Consider the following 18,727-nt stretch of genomic DNA (forward strand, 5'->3'; position numbering starts at 1 on the left):
AAGCCACCTAAGCTAGCATCCTTCGTGATGCTATACCTTTTTCTTCTCAAGCCTATCTCATCTGACTGTTACATCATCGCTTGTGCAGTGGGAGGGGTCTCTCTCACTGTCTTCGGTATTAACCCTTTGCAGCCTTATACTTCAGTGGATGAGGACTGGTTGGGCCCCCTTTCAAGTAAAAAAAATTGAGAGCTCTCAGACCATCCTGGAAAGAGATGAAGGTGCAGAAATATTGGATGTTTATGGTATAAAGGAGACGTTTAGGAATAGGAAATTAAAACTGTTAAAGTGGCAGAAGGCATGGGAGAGCCACAGATGTGTATGAATGTTTCCTAGCAATGCCTGCCCCTGTTTGTGGAAGATTCTTTGTTCCGGATCTACTCAGGTCCCGTCGCCCACCATATGTTCCAGTCCATTGATGACTCTATTGGTCCTGTTTCCTGCTCTTGCCCGAAACTGGGAAATTTCAACAACATTGCTTCCAATTTCCATCCTTTTCTCACCTTCTCATAGTCCCTCTTCAACACTTCCTTTCCCTTCTCCAACTCCTTTGTCTCCATTTCTGGGGCTAGGCCATTGACTAATATCCACTATCAGCCCACTGACCCCCATAGCTACTTTGCCTACAATTCCTCTTTGCTTCCTCTAAGGATTTTATTCCATTCTCCCAGTTTCTCTGTCTCCGTCGTATCTGTTCTGATGATGCAACCTTCCACACCAGTGCTTCCAATTTGTTTTCTTTTTTTCCTCAACTGAGGATTCCCCCTCACCATGATTGACAGGGCCCTCAACCATGTCCATTCCATGTCCTGCACTCTATTCTCACCCCTTCCCCATGCCCCAGAATCATGATTGGGTTCACCTTGTCCTTACCTTCAAGCTCACCAAGCTTCGCATTCAAAAAATCATGTCTGCCATTTCTGATACCTCCAACATGATGCCACCACCGAACATATCCTACCCTCCCCTCCCCTTTCAGCATTCTGAAGGGATTATGCCTTCTGTGACACCCTGGTCCACTCCTCAATCACCCACAACACCCTTATCACTTTCCACAGCACCTTTCCATGTCAGCGCAGGAGATAGAACACCTGCCATTTTACATTTTCCCTTTTCACTGTCCAAGGCCCCATATATTCCCTCCAGGTGAAACAGAGATTGACTTGTACTTCTTTCAATTTAGCCCATTGAAGTTCCTCCTTACGATGCAATCTCCTCTGCATTGGGTCACTGCTTTGTGGATCATATCCATTCAGTTTACAAGTGTGATCCCCGAATCTTTGCTCATCTGTCATTTTAATTCTCCATCCCACTTCCACATTGACCTCTCTGTCATTGGCCTCTTATACTGTTCCAATGAGGCTCAACATAAGATTGAGGAACAGCACCTCTTCTTTTGATTAGGCAATTTTCACCCTTCCAGACGCAACACTGAGATCAACAATTTCATATCATTATCTCTGCTCCCAGTTTTTTTTTCTTTTTGTGTGCTATTTATGTTTTTTCTGTTTTCCAATGGCAGCTGTTGGTGTTGATTCTGCTATTTCCATTTATATCTCCTGTAGGCCCACCTTTTGTTTCTTTTCTTGTCCCAGTATCATCTTCTTTTGCCTTGCACCATCATCCCTTTGATAATTTACTGTCTCCTGCCTCATACCCTAACCCTGCCTTCTCTCTTGTTCTTCCTCACCACCCCTTTCCCTGCCACTGTACTTGCTTAAAACCTATTACTTCTCTAACTTTTTCCCGCTCTGATGAAAGGTTATTGACCTGAAATGTTAACTCTGTTTCCCTCTCCACAGATGCTGCCTGACCTGCCAAGTATTTCCAGAATTTTTCGTTTTTTGTTTCATATTTCCAGCATCTGCATTATTTTACTTTTGTGTTGCTATCCAGAATGCACTGTCTGAAAGGGTGGTGGAAGCAAATTCAATCGTAACTTTCAAAAGGGAGTTTTATATATATGCCTGAAAAGGGGAAATTGCAGTGCACTGGGGGTGTGGGACTAATTGGTTAACTCGTTCAAGATGCCAGCACGAGCATGAGGGGCCAAATGGCCTCTTTCTGTGCTGCATGATCCTATTTAAAAAAGACAGAGACAATGATAAAACAAGAAAATGGGGTTGCAAAGATTTGCCAAAGGAGACGGTGGCATATGGTAATGTTACCGGACCAGTTATCCAGAAGCCCAGATTAATGCTTCAGAGACCTAGGCCGGAATTTTACAGCCACCAACAAGCAGGCTGGTGGCGGGGGGGGGCTGTAAAATTGAGTGGGAGGTGGGGGGGAGGGCTTTCCCGATGCCTTCCCGCCCCCACTGCAATTTTACGCGGGGTGGAGGAGGCGAGAAATGGCTCGTCCGCTCCAGGCCAATCAAGGCCTTTAAGTGGCCAATTAACTGCCACTTAAGGGCCTCCTCCCGCTGCTGCTATTATTTTACCCACGTCGGCTGGGCAGCAAAGGCCCCAAGAACACTACCAGGTAAAACCTTCTTGCCAGCTGGGGGGGGTTGGAGGGGAGGGGGTTGGGCGGGGCCCTCATGATAAGACACCCTGTGCCCCAAGAAGGGTCCCCCTCCATGGCCCAACCATCCCCAGTGGACAACACTGCCCCCCTCCCCAACCCCCTGAGTGACCCGCCTCGTCTGGCTGGGGTGCGAAAAATCCTGGTGTGGCTCCCAAGGCACAGTGGAGGCGGGCTTGCTCCTGACTTTTCAGCCATACGCCAAATTCCGGCCAGAAGTTCATATCCCACCATGGGAGTTGGGGGAATTTAAATGCAATTAATTAATAAATCTGGAATAAATAATGATCATATACTGACGAGATTGTTATAAAACCCATCTGGCTCATTAATGTCTTTTTGGGAAGAAAATATGCTGTCCTTGCCTGGTCTGGCCTACATGTGACTCCAGACCCACAGCAATGTGGTTGACTCTTAAATGACCTAGCAAGCAAGTATCAAACTGCTACAGAAAAGTCAAATACGAATAAAACGGGATGGACCACTCATCATCAACCTAGGCACCAAAAACAACAAAGGCAAACCTTCAAAGTCCTGCTTACTTACATTTGGGAAGTGGTGCTAAAATTGGTAGAGCTGGCCACAGACTAGTCAAGCAACAGCCTGACATAGTCATATGCACTGAATCATACCTTACAGCCAATGTTGCAGCCTCCTTCATCACCATCCCTGTGTCTGTACTGCCGGTGGTGGCAGGAGGTGGCAGCATAGTGGTATACAGTCGGGAGGAGGTTGCCCTGGGCGTCCTCAATGTTTACTCTGGACCCTATGAAGTATCTGCCACGAATAGATGAGAACCCCCTGCAAATCGTGTTTTGTGCATTTGAGTATTAATATCAACCGCCATTTTATACAGCATGTTTAAGTTTTAACTGTGTTCCACTTGTTAAAATGGAAGAGGGTGATCATGTGGTACAGCTTGCCCATGAGCCACACTATTCAGCCTGCCTGAATTTGAAACTGCAACAGATTGAGGGTGTAACCTGTCTTCATTTCCACAGCTGCCTTTGGGGCAGATTTGGCCCAGCTGCCTGGTGCTACCTGAACACACACTTCTCCCTGAGACCTCCCTGAAAGAAGCAGAACTGCCTTCAAGCTGCATTGACTTCTCTCTAAGGCCTTTTCAACAAGAAAAATTTAAAAGAAACCACACTTTGAAAAATCCAGCAAGAAGACAAGCTGCAGAAAGAGCAGGAAAGTCTGATTTCTACCAGCTTCCTCTCCATCAAAAAGACGGTGATTTCAACAATTTACCTGCCTCCATTTATATCAAAGAGTGCCAGAAGAAGAAGATAGGGTGGCACAGTGGTGCAATGGTTAGCACCGCAGCCTCACAGCTCCAGCGACCCGGGTTCAATTCTGGGTACTGCCTGTGTGGAGTTTGCAAGTTCTCCCTGTGTCTGCGTGGGTTTTCTCCGGGTGCTCCGGTTTCCTCCCACAGCCAAAAGACTTGCAGGTTGATAGGTAAATTGGCCATTATAAATTGTCCCTAGTATAGGTAGGTGGTAGGGAAATATAGGGACAGGTGCGGATGTGGTAGAAATATGGGATTAGTGTAGGATGAGGATAAATGGGTGGCTGATGTTCGGCACAGACTCAGTGGGCCGAAGGGCCTGTTTCAGTTCTATATCTCTAAACTAAATAAGGGAAGAGGTATTCTAGTGACTCCTTCCCCTACCCAGCATTTCCAGTCGGTGATCTCCATTTTTGGATATTTTAAAAAGGACTCTAGTTTTAACTGAAAATCCATGTTAGCTAGTAGTTAAGAAAACTTTCTATTTAGTATATATCCTTGCTTTTTTATGCCTTTAACCTTTCCCTGAATATTTGTAAGCTTGTGTTGCGAAGTTAATCCCCTTCCTGAGTTGATGAGTGTCTGTTAATAAATTCTATTTCTTTGTTTTAACTTTAACAACCGTGTTCTTGTTGCAGTCATTTATTATTAGGATTTAAAGGGGTGGTAAAATTCAATCACTAATCTATTTACAGACAGTTAGTTGGAAAAACAAGGAAATTGGTTCAGAGAAAAACAAAGATTAACTACCTGTTCATAACTGTCTTGTGGCTTCAGATCAAACGTGGGTAAGGAAACATCATGCTGATTCCCACCTACCAATGTCCCTCAGCTGATGAATCAGTGTTCCTCATGTTGAACACCAACTGGAAGAAGCACTGAGGGTAGCAAGGGCACAGAATGTACACTGGATGTGGGACTTCAATGTCCATCAGCAAGAGTGACTCGGTAGCACCACCACTGACTGAGCTGGCTGAGTCCTGAAGAGCATACTGGGCCTGCAGCAGGTGGTGAGGGAACCAACAAGAGCGAAAAATCAACTTGACCTCGTCCACACCAATCCACCAGTCACAGATGCACCTGTCCATGACAGTTTTGGTCGGAGTGACCACCGCACTGTCCTTGTGGAGATGAAGTCCCATCTTCACACTGAGGATACTCTCCATCGTGTTGTGTGGCATTATCACTGTGTTAAATGAGATAGACTCAGAACAGGTCCATTCATGAGGCGCTGTGGCCCATCAGCAGCAGCAGAATTGTATTCAACCACAATCTGTAACCTCATGGCCTGGCATTTTCCTCACTCTACCATTACCAACAAGCCAAAGGACCAACACTGGTTCAGTGAGAGGTGTAGGAGATCATGCCAGGAACATCAATAGCCATACCTAAAAATGAGGTGCCAACCTGGTAAAGCTACAACACAGGACTGCATGCATGCTAAATGTTGTAGGGTATTCCCAAGTGCAGAGGCACCTGCAGTAAATATACTGTTTAAATGTTATTTGAGTAACCAGTAACGTATAATCTTAGTGAACAATGAAGAGGTTGCAAGGCATCATGGGGCTTAGCCAACTTGACCACATTCCACACAGGAGCTGAGTAACATAAATTCAAACAAAGACTCATTAAATGGAAAGCAGATGTCCTTGTGGAATGCTGACAAAGGTACCAGCCTGTAACGAGGTCAAGATAAGATGGTACGCGTACATGAGAACCAAGGATAATGGATAAGAGGGAATGGAAATCATCATGAGTGATCCCCTATCTGTCTATGGGCCGGTTGTGCAGTCCCTCCATGCCTAGTAACCACTTCTATTGGCTCTAATAATCAATGTATATGATCTATAATCGTTGTGATTGGACCATGTCCAGCCAGGATGGGCTGAGTAACTGTTTGAAAATGTATAAGTATTGATGATTTTCCTTTGTTCGGTGGAGAGGCATCTGGACAGACCAATGACCAGCTCCCCGCTGGCGTAATAAACTGTTTGACATTGGAGCAGACCAGAGTGTCGAGTGATTCTTCTAGATTCATTCCCGCTAACACTAAACAGCAGAAGCAGCATGTTATAAACAGAGCTTAGTGATCCCACTTCCAACAGATCAGATCAGACCTCTGCAGTTCTGCCACATCCATTCATGAATGGTGGTGGACAATTAAATCACTAACCGGAGGGGGAGGCTACAGAATTATTTATTCTCAGTGATGGGGGAGCCCAGCACATCTGTGCAAAAGATAAGGTTGAAGCTTTTGCAACTATCTTCAGCCAGAAGTGCTGAGTGGATAATCCACCTTCGCCTCCTGCAGACGTCCCCACCATCATAGATGCCAGTCTTCAGCCAATTTGATTCGCTCCATGTGATATCAAGAAATAGCTGAAGGCACTGTTTACAGCAAAGGCTATGGGCCCTGATGACATCCCAGCAGTAGTACTGAAGACGTGTGCCTGAGAACTAACCATGGCCTTAGCCAAGCTGTTCCAGTACAGCTACAACACTGGTATCTACCCAACAATGTGAAAAAATGCCCATTTGTCCAAAAAAAAGGACAAATCCAATCCGGCCAATTACTGCCACATCAGTCTACTCTTTATTATCAGTAAAGTGATGGAAGGTGTCATCGACAGTGCTATCAGGCAGCACTTCTCAGTGGCATCAAGGCACTATTTGAGCGATTGTGGCATCAAGGACCCCTAGCAAAATTGAAGTCAATGGGATTCAAGTGGAAAACTCTCCACTGATCCACTCTCCACCTAGCACAAAGTAAGATGGTTGTGGTTGTTGGAGGCCAAACATCTTAAGCCCAAGGATATCACTGCAGGAGTTCTTCAGGGTGGTGTCCTAGGCCCCATGATCTTCAGCTGCTTCATCAAAGGCCTTCCCTCCATCATAAAGTCAGAAATGGGGATATTTGCTGATCATAGCAGAGTGTTCAGTACTATTCACAACTCCTCAGATACTGGAGTAGTCTGAACCCGCGTGCAGCAAGACCTGGACAACATTCAGACTTGGGCTGAAAAGTAACAAGCAACATTCACACCACACAAGTGCTGGGCAATGACCATATCTAACAAATCTCCCTTTGATATTCAATGGCATTACCATCGCTGAATTCCCCACCATCAACATTCTGGGGGTCACCGTTGACCAGAAACTGAACTGGACGAGCCTTATAAATACAGTGGCCACAAGAGCAGTTCAGAGGCTGGGAATTCTGCAGCAAGTAACTCACTACCTGACTCTTCAAATCCTGTCCATCATCTACAAGGCACAAGCAAGGACTATGATGGAATGCTCTCTATTTGCCTGGATGGGTGTGGCTCCAACACCCTCAAGGAGCTCAACACCATCCAAGACAAATCAGCCCACTTGATCGGCACTCCATCCACCTCTTAAATATTTACTCCCTCCACCATTGGCACACTGTGACAGCAGTGTGTACCATCTACAAAATGCACTGCAGCAATTCGCCAAGACAGCTTCGACAGCACCTTCCAAACCCGCGACCTCTACCACCTAGAAGGACAAGAACAGAAGACACATGGGAACACCACCATCTGCAAGTTCCCCTCCAAGCCACACACCATCCTGACTTGGAACTATATTGCCGTTCCTTCACTGTCTCTGAGTCAAAATCCTTCCAAACTGCACTGTGGGTGTACCTACCCCACATGGACAGTAGCAGTTCAAGAAGGCAGCTCACAACCACCAGAGAAAATTAGGGATGGGCAACAATTGCTTGTCTTGCCAGTGACGCTCACATCTCAAAATAATTTTTTTTAAATTCATGCTACGTGGAAAATTGTGAGCTACTTATGCCCGAATATTGGCTTGGTTAAAATCCTCCATTGACATAACTTACCTATTTGCACATACCCTTCTTGCCTTTGGAGTAAATTGTCCCCGTTCTTTTGATCTGACTGTGTATTACAAACCACTAACATTGCCCTTACTCTTTCATCTCGAAAAAAACTCCCAGCCCAAGTTGTTGGTTAGGCTGCTTTCCATTTTGCCATACACTATTCTCACTCACCACTCAGACTCTCGATACCAGTAGGGTATACGTCATGGTCCATGAAGATTCAGAAAGGTGCAGGCCAGAGTTCTATAATGTTGTGATTCTGAATATATTATGATATTTTAAAAAGTAAATTGCAGATACTGTAGGATTCCACAGCTGCGACATTCTTTTTCCTGTTCTTTTAATATAGGCATTAACTTCATTTTATATAGGTTAATGCCTCCTTTAAAGCAGAATTTCATTCAAAGGCATTAAATGTTCCCTCGTATCACTTTGAAAAATCCATTTTGGATCAATTTCATTTAAAGATAAAGGCCTGGATTTTGTGTTGGAGGTGTGGCTCCCAGCGCCGGGCCGAAAAAGCGGTGACAGCCTACCTCTGCCTTTTTATGCACCCCACCCCCACCAACCCTCCCCACCCACACCGCACCCACCCCCGCCCCCCCAACACCCCCAGAGTAATTCTTCAATCTTTTTACATGTAAGTTTCAGGGGCTGGGATCCCTGTCCCTTTAAAGACAGGAATCCGGCCTCCAAGAGCTGCTGACCATTCAGAGGGCCGGCAGCTCAATAATATTGGCAACACCACTGGGAGCGGTGGCCACTGCCGATACTGCAGAGGCTTTGGACCCAGGCCCAGCGCTAGAACCCTGGACGCAGGGTGAGTGAGGCAGGGTCGCCAGGGTCAGTCCAGAAGCCCCCAGCGAGGGGTATTGGGGGTGGTCATGCAATCCAGGGCAAGGGGGCTCCTGGGAAGTCAAGTCATTCATGAACGAGGTCCTCCGTGGGCCACAGATTGCCCAAGCCCACAGGGAGTGTGCCTCATGTTACAAGGCACCTTCCCCGCCTGACGGAGACACCCCCTCCTCCCACTCCCAGCGGTAAGATCCCAGCGGCGGCGGGAAGGGGCCCTTAATTGGCCATTAATAGGCCACTTAAGGGCCTCAATTGGCCACTGAGCAGGAAGGCCATCGTTGGCTTATCCCGTCCCTGGGAAGATCACTTGGTGACGGACAGGCAACAGGCCCTCTGCCCCCCCTGCCCCCACATCGCAATCCTCAGTCCCCTCTGCCTCTAACCCCGCCTCAGGGGACCACATAAAATCCCAGCCAAAGTGTTCATGTAAATGCAAGAGAGAAATTTTCTAGATAGACACTGGGATTCCAAAAGTTATTGGCCCACAAGGCAACTGAAAGGGAGTAAATATCAATGGAACCCATAAGCTGGAGCAAGATTCACTCCCACCTTTCCTGCTAAAGTCCCAGTCTTGGCTGTGTAGAGTCTGTATTTTGCCGTAGGAAGGAATAGAGAATAATAGAGTAAGTCATCCTGTACTGCTGTTCAAATCAAACTGGGAGCTTTGGAACTGTGACAGTGAAAGCCTGAAATCAGGCCAACCTAGCCATTCCCTTATTTGCGGAATGCTGTGTAGCATGAGGGCATGAGGGAGAGGTCCCTCAAAAGAACATATTAAAATTGTGAAATAATGATGACCTAAATGTATCTTTGTGAGCTCACTGATGTGATATGAAAGAATGGAGCAGTTGCATCTAACTTTGCTCTTGATGGTTTTTAGGGAGACAAGTATATTCTGGTACCCTGGTAATCTTGTTAAGGGTAAATTGCAGGCAAGTGTATATATCTGTTCAGAGTCTCTGTTGATGCATGGGGGAACATGTCTATAACACTTTAATTTTGTGTGTCTATTTTCTGACCCTCTTTGGTTCCTGCAGATGGAGGTATGATCAGGAGGGAGTATCAGAATTTGGATTTAGATGATTTGAATCTATATAGGGGCCTCCCATCCAGTGTTGACACCCATTTGCTATTATACTGTAAGGACTGAGATATCTCACTGTGTCTCTGCTCTACAGATCACCAATGGTAATTTGCAATAAACACCTTCAAAAATTGTAGCACTTTATTCTTGAAAGCTGTTGCTTGTTAAATCCCAAGTGTGCATTTTAAAATCTGTAAAGGCAATTCAGAGCACTAGAAGGTAATAAAATCCAGTGTAAAACATTATTTTCAGTCTATCTTTGTAGTGCACTGTAACATATGCCAAGCAATTTTTACTTTTTAAAAAGTTACAGCAACCTTCAAACCCAACTTCTCTTGAAACAACGCACCCTGGAAAGTGATTTTTTTCAGATAAGTTATTTCCAAACTTAAATTTGCTCTTTTTTCCCACATGCAAGAGTACTTCATTGGCTGTAAAGCGTGCGGAAAGCCCTGAGGTTGTAAAAGGCTCTATATAAATGAAAGTTCTTGTTCTCTCTTATTTGCTATGGGTCCAATGCATTAATAAAAATATTCCAGATGTCTGACAAAAAGCCACATTATAAAGTTGTGTTAACACAAAAGGGCAATATCATTTTAACGACCTGCTCTCTGCACTCAGCAGAAAATATTTCACCTTTTTGGCCGATTTAGTTAAGTGGAAGCACAGACTGCGCTGTGAAAATTCATTACTGGTTTCCATTACACGGGCAGCTGGCTTCCCGAAGCACAAGAACTACCAATCAATACCTATAGTATCTGCTGCTTCTAATCTGTGCAGCCGTGTCAGCTCAGCTATCTGTAATAGATCTTGTGAACCGTGTGAACTCAAAGGTAAGGTGATACTTGGACCCTGCAGCATATAACACCTAGGATGTGCTCTGAATATTGTTCAATAAAAGGACACCTGGTTTCTAGAATCATATTTTTATAGACTATTAAGTTGAGAAAAATAATGATGTTCATTGGTGCGTATGTCCCTCCTTTACCAGATAACTTACAATGGAAATTCACAAAATCATTCTCAACTGCACTACCTGAGCAGGAACCTGGCAGATTCGATTTCCTACCCGTTGTCGAATCCAGTGGTTTTCATTCCATTGAAATCAATGCAACAGAACTTAGATGAGTTGTACAATGGGAGGGTGATCGCATTGTCAGGTTATTGCCCTGGCGGTGAATTGAAAATTACTGGGCGGTGGCTGTCCAGTGAGATGCGATGACCTCTCCCACGGACAAAGGCAACCTGTGGCGCCCAATCTCTACACCAGTTGAACTGGACTTATAACCATGTTCAAGTCTTCAGAAGAAGGAATTTTCCTCCACACAACATCAGATGGCAGGTTGTTCAACCTTGCCCGTCTTAGAGCGAAGACCAAAGTACAGAAAGTCCTCATCAGGGAACTCGTCTTTGCTGATGATGCTGCATTAAAATCCCACACAGAAGAGTGTCTGCAGAGACTCATCAACAGGATTGCGGCTGCCTGCAATGAATTTGACCTAACCAGCAGCCTCAAGAAAACGAACACCATGGGACAGGACGTCAGAAATGCTGCATCCATCAATATCGGTGACCACGCTCTGGAAGTGGTTCAAGAGCTCAACTAACACCAGTAACCTGTCTCTCGATGCAGAAATCAACAAGCTCAGGGGAAAGGCGTCCGTTGCTATGCCCAGACTGGCCAAGAGGGTGTGGGAAAATGGCACACTGACACGGATCACAAAAGTCCCAGTGTTTCAAGCCTGTGTCCTCAGTACCTTGCTCATTGGCAGCGAGGCCTGGACAACGTATGTCAGCCAAGAGCGACATCTCAACTCATTCCATCTTCGCTGCCTCCGGAGAATCTTTGGCATCAGGTGGCAGGACCGTATCTCCAACGCAGAAGTCCTCGAGGCAGCCAACATCCCCAGCATATACACTCCACTGAGCCAGCGGCGCTTGAGATGGCTTGGCCATGTGAGCCACATGGAAGATGGCAGAATCCCCAAGGACACATTGTACAGCGAGCTCGTCACTGGTATCAGACCCAACAGCCGTCCATGTCTCCGCTTTAAAGACGTCTGCAAATGTGACATGAAGTCCTGTGACATTGACCACAAGTCGTGGGAGTCAGTTGCCAGTGATTGCCAGAGCTGGTGGACAGCCATAAAGGCGGGGCTAAAGAGTGGTGAGTCGAAGAAACTTAGCAGTTGGCAGGAAAAAAGACAGAAGTGCAAGGAGAGAGCCAACTGTGTAACAGCCCCGACAATCAATTTTATCTGCAGCACCTGTGGAAGAGTCTGTCACTCTAGAATTGGCCTTTATAGCCACTCCAGGCACTGCTCCACAAACCACTGACCACCTCTGGGTGCTTACCCATTGTCTCTCGAGACAAGGAGGCCAAAGAGAAGAAGAAGAAAGAAAAAAAAACTGTTATTCTGCTTCTGACTGGTACCCAGGAGGACAGGTAACGACTTATGTTCTGTGCTCCAAAAATGCTACTGTAAAAATGGCCATGAGGAGTAAGACTGATATGGAGATATTTTGATTCATTTGTTCTTTGCACACAGCTTTAGGAAAGGACTGCAAAGTCTGAGAGGTAATGCCAAACATCTCTCTATTGAATTCTTTTGAGGGAGGTTGAACTTTGACACAGTGATTCTGGTGACTTTTTTCACATTATACATTCCAATTGTACTCACTGTAATATTCAAATATGAACCACATACAGTGCATCTAGAAACTGAGGAATGACAGGCCTGAAACCACACCCCAACATTTGCCCATCTTGAGAGAGTAGGCCAATTCATTGTGCCACTGCACTCCAACAGCAGTTAAAGCATTTTTTTAGGGGATATTGCTCTAGCTTGGAGAAATCTATGAGGTAGGTCTCATGGTACTGGAGGTCAGATCTCTTGCAGGATATCAGGAAGCAGTTACATGACATCAAGAATATGAAGAAAGCAGTGTTCTCCTCTTGTTCTGAGCAGAGGCTAAGTCCTTCCTTATGAAAGTACCAGACTTTACTCTGAGGCCTTATATCCCCATTACAAATAGAAAAATATGTTTTTGTTGGAGTCTTTTGAGGAAGGTTGGTGGCTTTAAGGCCTTCAGGCTTCCAGATAGCTTTGAGACTGATTATAGGGCAATGATCTTTCTGAGACGCATAGATCATCAATATTATAAAGATTCAACAACCACCAGTGGCATACAAGTTAATGTGATAAAGATGTCAACAAACTCCACTATTGAATCACTGAAATATTTTCTATGCTGCTATCTACCTTAACACAACAGTAAGTGTCCAAAGGGATCAATAGCAAACCTTACTCAAGAAGCTCAAAAATGGAGCCCATTAGGGATCAAAGAGGCAATCTGTGTGTGGGGCCGGAGAACATAGGTGAGGTTTTGAATGATTACTTTTCATCTGTGTTCACCATGGAGAGGGATGATGTAGATGTAGTGATCAGGAAAGGGGATTGTGATATACTTGATCAAATTAGCATTGAAAAGGAGGAAGTATTAGGAAGTATTAGCTGTATTAAAGGATAAATCCCCAGGTCCAGGTGAGATGTATCCCAGGCTGCTATGTGAGGCAAAGGAGGAAATAGCGGGGGCTCTGACACAAATTTTCAGATGCTCTCTGGCCACAGGAGAGGTACCAGAGGATTGCAGGACAGCAAATGTGGTACCATTATTCAAGAAGGGTAGCAGGGATAAACCAGGTAATTACAAGCCGGTGAGTCTAGGGAAATTATTGGAAACAATTCTGAGAGACAGGATTAATCTCCACTTGGAGAGGCAGGGATTAATCAGGGATAGTCAGCATGGCTTTGTCAGGGGGAGATCGTGTCTAACAAATTTGATTGAATATTTCGAGGAGGTGACTAGATGTGTAGATAAGGGTAAAGCAGTTGATGTAGTCTACATGGACATCAGTAAGGCTTTTGATAAGGTCCCGCATGGGACATTGGTTAAGAAAGTTAAAGCCCATAGAATCCAGGGTAATTTGGAAAGTTGGATTCAAAATTGGCTTAGTGGAAGGAGGCAGAGGGTGATGGCAGAGGGTTGTTTTTGTGAATGGAGGCCTGTGACCAGTGGGGTACCGCAGGGATCGGTGCTGGGACCCTTGCTGTTTGTAGTGTACATTAATGATTTAGACGTGAATATAGGAGGTATGATCAGTAAGTTTGCAGAAGACACGTAAATTGGTGGTGTCGTAAATAGTGGGGAGGAAATCCTTAGACTACAGGATGATATAGATGGGCTGGTAAGATGGGCGGAGCAGTGGCAATTGGAGTTTAATCCTGAGAAGTGTGAGGTGATACACTTTGGGAGGTCTAAGAAGGCAATGGAATATACAATGGATGGTAGGACCCCAGGGAGTACAGAGGGTCAGAGGGACCTTGGGGTGCTTGTCCATAGATCACTGAAGGCAGCAGCGCAGGTAGATAAGGTGGTTAGGAAGGCATATGGGATACTTGCCTTTATTAGCCGAGGCATATAATATAAGAGCAGGGAGGTTATGATGGAGCTGTATAAAATGCTGGTTAGGCCACAGCTGGAGTACAGTGTACAGTTCTGGTTGCCACACTATAGGAAGGATGTGATTGCAGTGGAGAGGGTGCAGAGGAGATTCAGGATGTAGCCTGGGCTGGAGCATTTCAGTTATGAAGACAGACTGGATAGGCTGGGGTTGTTTTCCTTGGAGCAGAGAAGGCTGAGGGAGAACATGATTGAGGTATACAAAATTATGAGGGGCATTGATAGGATAGATAGGAAGGAATTTTTTCCTTTAGTGGAGGGGTCAATAACTAGGGGGCATAGATTTAACGTAAGGGGCAGGAGGTTTAGAGGGGAGTTGAAGAAGAATTTTTTCACCCACAGGGTGGTTGGAATCTGGAACACACTGCCTGAAGGTGTGGTAGAGGCAGGAACACTCATGACATTCAAGAAGTATTGAGATGAGCACTTGAAACGCCAGAACATACAAGGCTAAGGGCGAAGTGCGGGGAAATGGGATTAGTTAGGACGGGTGCTTGATGGTCGGCGCAGGCGCGTTGGGCTGAAGGACCTGTTTCTGTGCTGTAAAACTCTATGACTGTATGAGTAAACTTACAATACAGAATATGGCTCATTGGGCTAAAACTCATCTTTGATTGGGATGCAACACAGGCAGTAGTGGATCTGCTGCCCATTACACTACTCACCTGAATTTCCTTTCCCAAAGGTCAATCTATTGGTCATTGTGTCTGTGCTACTGTTTTGCTGAAGCAATTCAAAGTTCACCTCCCAAACCACCACCTCCACGACCTAGAAGGTGAAGGACAGCAGGTGCAGGGGATCATGATCACCTTTATGTTTCCAACCAAGTCATACACTATTCCAATGTAAACATATCATTCTTTCATTGTTGCTGGGTAAAAATAATGGAACTCCCTACCTAACAACATTGTGATGCTACCTTCATCATATGGACAGCAGATGCTCAAGAAGGGCTGACACCACCTTCTGAAGGTCAACTAGGCTTTCCAGTGATACCCAGGTCACAAGAACTAATTTTATAAAAACATTCCTTCACCTCATTCTCTCCAGGTGGCCCTATATATATTGTTTTTATTAATTCATGGGATATGGGCGTCTCTGGCTCGGACAGCATTTATTGCCCGTCCCTAACTGCCCTTGAGAAGGTGGTGCTGAGCTCCCTTCTTGAACCACTGCAATCCATGTGGGGTAGGCACACCCACAGTGCTGTTAGGAAGGGAGTTCCAGGATTTTGACCCAGCGACAGTGAAGGATTGGCAATACTGTTCCAAGTCAGGATGCTGTGTGGCTTGGAGGGGAGCTTGCAGGCAGAGATGTTCCCAAGCATTTGCTGCCCTTGTCCTTCTAGGTGGTAGAGGTCGCGGGTTTGAAAAGTGCTGTCTAAGGAGCCTTGGCGCATTGCTACAGTGCATCTTGTAGCTGGTACAAACTGCTGTCACTGTGCGTCGGTGGTGGAGAGAGTGAATGTTTGTAGATGGGGTGCCAATAAAGCGGGCTGCTTTGTCTTGGATGGTGTGGAGCTTCTTGAGTGTTGTTGGAGCTGCACCCATCCAGGCAAGTGGAGAGTATTCCATCACACTCCTGACTTGTTCCTTGTAGATGGTGGACAGGCTTTGGGGAGTCAGGAGGTGAGTTGCTCGCCGCAGGATTCCAAGCCTCAGAACTGCTCTTGCAGTCACGGTATTTATATGGCTACTCCAGTTCAGTTTCTGGTCAATGATAACCCCCAGGATGTTGATACTGGGGATTCAGTGATTGTAATATCATTGAATGTCAAGGGGAGATGGTTAGATTCTCTTTTGTTGGATATGGTCATTGTCTGGCACTTGTGTGGCGCGATTGCCACTTATCAGCCCAAGCCTGGATATTGTCCAGGTCTTGTTGCATTTCTACACGGACTGCTTCAGTATCTGTGGATTCATGAATGGTGCTGAACATTGTGCAATCATCAGCGAACATCCCCACTTCTGACCTTATGATTAAAGGAAGGTCATTGATGAAGCAGCTGAAGATGGTTGGGCCTAGGAGTCTACCCTGAGGAACTCCTGCAGTGATGTCCTGGAGGTGAGATGATTGACCTCCAACAACCACAACCATCTTCCTTTGTGCTAGGTATGACTCCAACCAGTGGAGGGTTTTCCGCCTGATTCCCATTGACATCAGTTTTGCGAGGACTCCTTGATGCCATACTCGGTCAAATACTGCCTTGATGTCAAGGGCAATCACTCTCACCTCACCTCTTCAATTCAGCTCTTTTGTCCATGTTTGAACCAAGGCTGCAATGAGGTCAGGAGCTGAATGGCCCTGGCGGAACCCAAACTGAGCATCACTGAGCAGGTTATTGATAAGCAAATGCCCCTTGATAGCACTCTTGACGACACCTTCCATCACTTTACTGATGATTGAGAGTCGACTGATGGGGCAGTCATTGGCCGGGTTGGAATTGTCCTACTTTTTGTGTACAGGACATATCTGGGCAACTTTCCACATTACCGGGTAGATGCCAGTGTTGTAGCTGTACTGGAACAGCTTGGCTAGGGGCGCGGCAAGTTCTGAAGGACAGGTCTTCAGTACTATTACCGGAATATTGTCAGGGCCCATACCCTTTGCAGTATCCAGTGCTTTCAGTCGTTTCTTGATATCATGAGGAGTGAATCGAATTGGCTGAAGTCTGGCATCTGTGATGCTGGGGATTTCAGGAGGTGACCGAGATGGATCTTCAATTCGGCATTTCTAGCTGAAGATTGTTGCAAATGCTTCAGCCTTATCTTTCGCACTGATGTGCTGGGCTCCCCCATCATTGAAAATGGGGATATTTGTAGAGCTACCTCCTCCAGTTAGTTGTTTAATTATCCACTACCATTCACGACTGGATGTGGCAGGACTGCAGAGCTTAGATCTGATCCGTTGGTTATGGGATCGCTTAGCTCTGTCTATCGCATGCTGCTTATGCAGTTTGGCACACAAGTAATTCTGGCTTGTAGCTTCACTAGGTTGACACCTCATTTTGAGGTATGCCAGGTGCTGCTCCTGGCATGCCGTCCTGCTCTCTTCATTGAACCAGGGTTGGTTTGCCATCTTGATGGTAATGGTAGAGTGAAGGATATGCCAGGCCATGAGATTACAGATTGTGGTTGAGTACAGTTCTGTTGCTTCTGATGGCCCACAGTCCCTCATGGATGCCCAGTTTCACATTGCTAGATCTGTTCGAAATTTATCCCATTTAGCACGGTGATAGTGCCACACCACACGATGGAGGGTATCCTCAATGTGAAGGTGGGACTTTGTCTCAAGGACTGTGCAGTGGTCACTCCTACCAATACTGTTATGGACCGATGCATCTGTGGCAGGTAGATTCGTGAGGATGAGGTCAAGTATGTTTTTCCCTCTTGTTGGTTCCTTCACCACCTGCCGCAGACCCTGTCTAGCAGCTATGTCCTTTAGGACTCAGCCAGCTCAGTTAGTAGTGGTGCTACTGAGCCACTCTTGGTGATGGACATTGAAGTCCCCCCTCCAGAGTAAATTCTGCGCCCTTGCCACCCTCAGTGCTTCCTCCAAGCAGTGTTCAACATGGAGTCGATATTGAGGACTCCAAGGGCGACTTCCTCCCGACTGTATACCACTGTGCCACCACCTCTGCTGGGTCTGTCCTGCTGGTGGGACAGGCTATACCCGGGGATTGTGCTGGCAGTGTCTGGGACATTGTCTGTAAGGTATGATTCTGTGGGTATGACTATGTCAGGCTGTTGCTCGACTAGTCTGTGGGACAACTTTCCCAACTTTGGCACAAGCCCCCAGATGTTTGTAAGGAGGACTTTGCAGGGTCGACAGGGCTGGGTTTGCCGTTGTCGTTTCTGGTGCCTAGGTTGATGCTGGGCGGTCCAACCGGTTTCATCCTTTCTTGACTTTGTAGTGGTGAGATACAACTGAGTGGCTTGCGAGACCATTTCAGAGGGTATTTAAGAGTCAACCACATTGCTGTGTGTGTGGAATCACATGTAGGCCAGACCAGGTAAGGAGAGCAGATTTCCTTCCCTCAAGGACATTAGTGAACCAGATGGGTTTTTACAACAATCGACAATGGTTTCATGGCCATCATTTGACTAGGTTTGAATTTCAGGATTTATTAATTGAATTCAAATTCCACCTTCTGCTGTGGTGGGATTCAAACCCATGTCCCCAGAGCAATACCCTGGGTCTCTGGGTTACTAGTACAGTGACAATAAGAACATAAGAACTCGGAGCAGGAGTCAGCAACTCAGCCCCTTGAGCCTGCTCCGCCATTCAATACGATCATGGCTGATCTCATCACGGCATCAACTCCACTTTCCTGCCCGTTCTCCACAAACCTTCAACCCATTACTAATTAAAATACGACAATGCCACTATGCCACCGCCTGCCCCGATATCTTCCAATGCTTCAAATATTTACCCAATTTTCCCTTAAAAGATGCAATGTTTTCTGCCTCAAGTATTCCCTGCATCAACTTGTTCATAACCATAACTATCTACTTCTACACCAAGCAGGGTACAAGCACCCTGGTGATGAGCTGCAGGGTGATGGACTTGTAGCTTAACGCAG

Source organism: Heterodontus francisci, chromosome 16 (assembly GCF_036365525.1).
Source record: "Heterodontus francisci isolate sHetFra1 chromosome 16, sHetFra1.hap1, whole genome shotgun sequence".
Classification (NCBI taxonomy): domain Eukaryota; kingdom Metazoa; phylum Chordata; class Chondrichthyes; order Heterodontiformes; family Heterodontidae; genus Heterodontus; species Heterodontus francisci.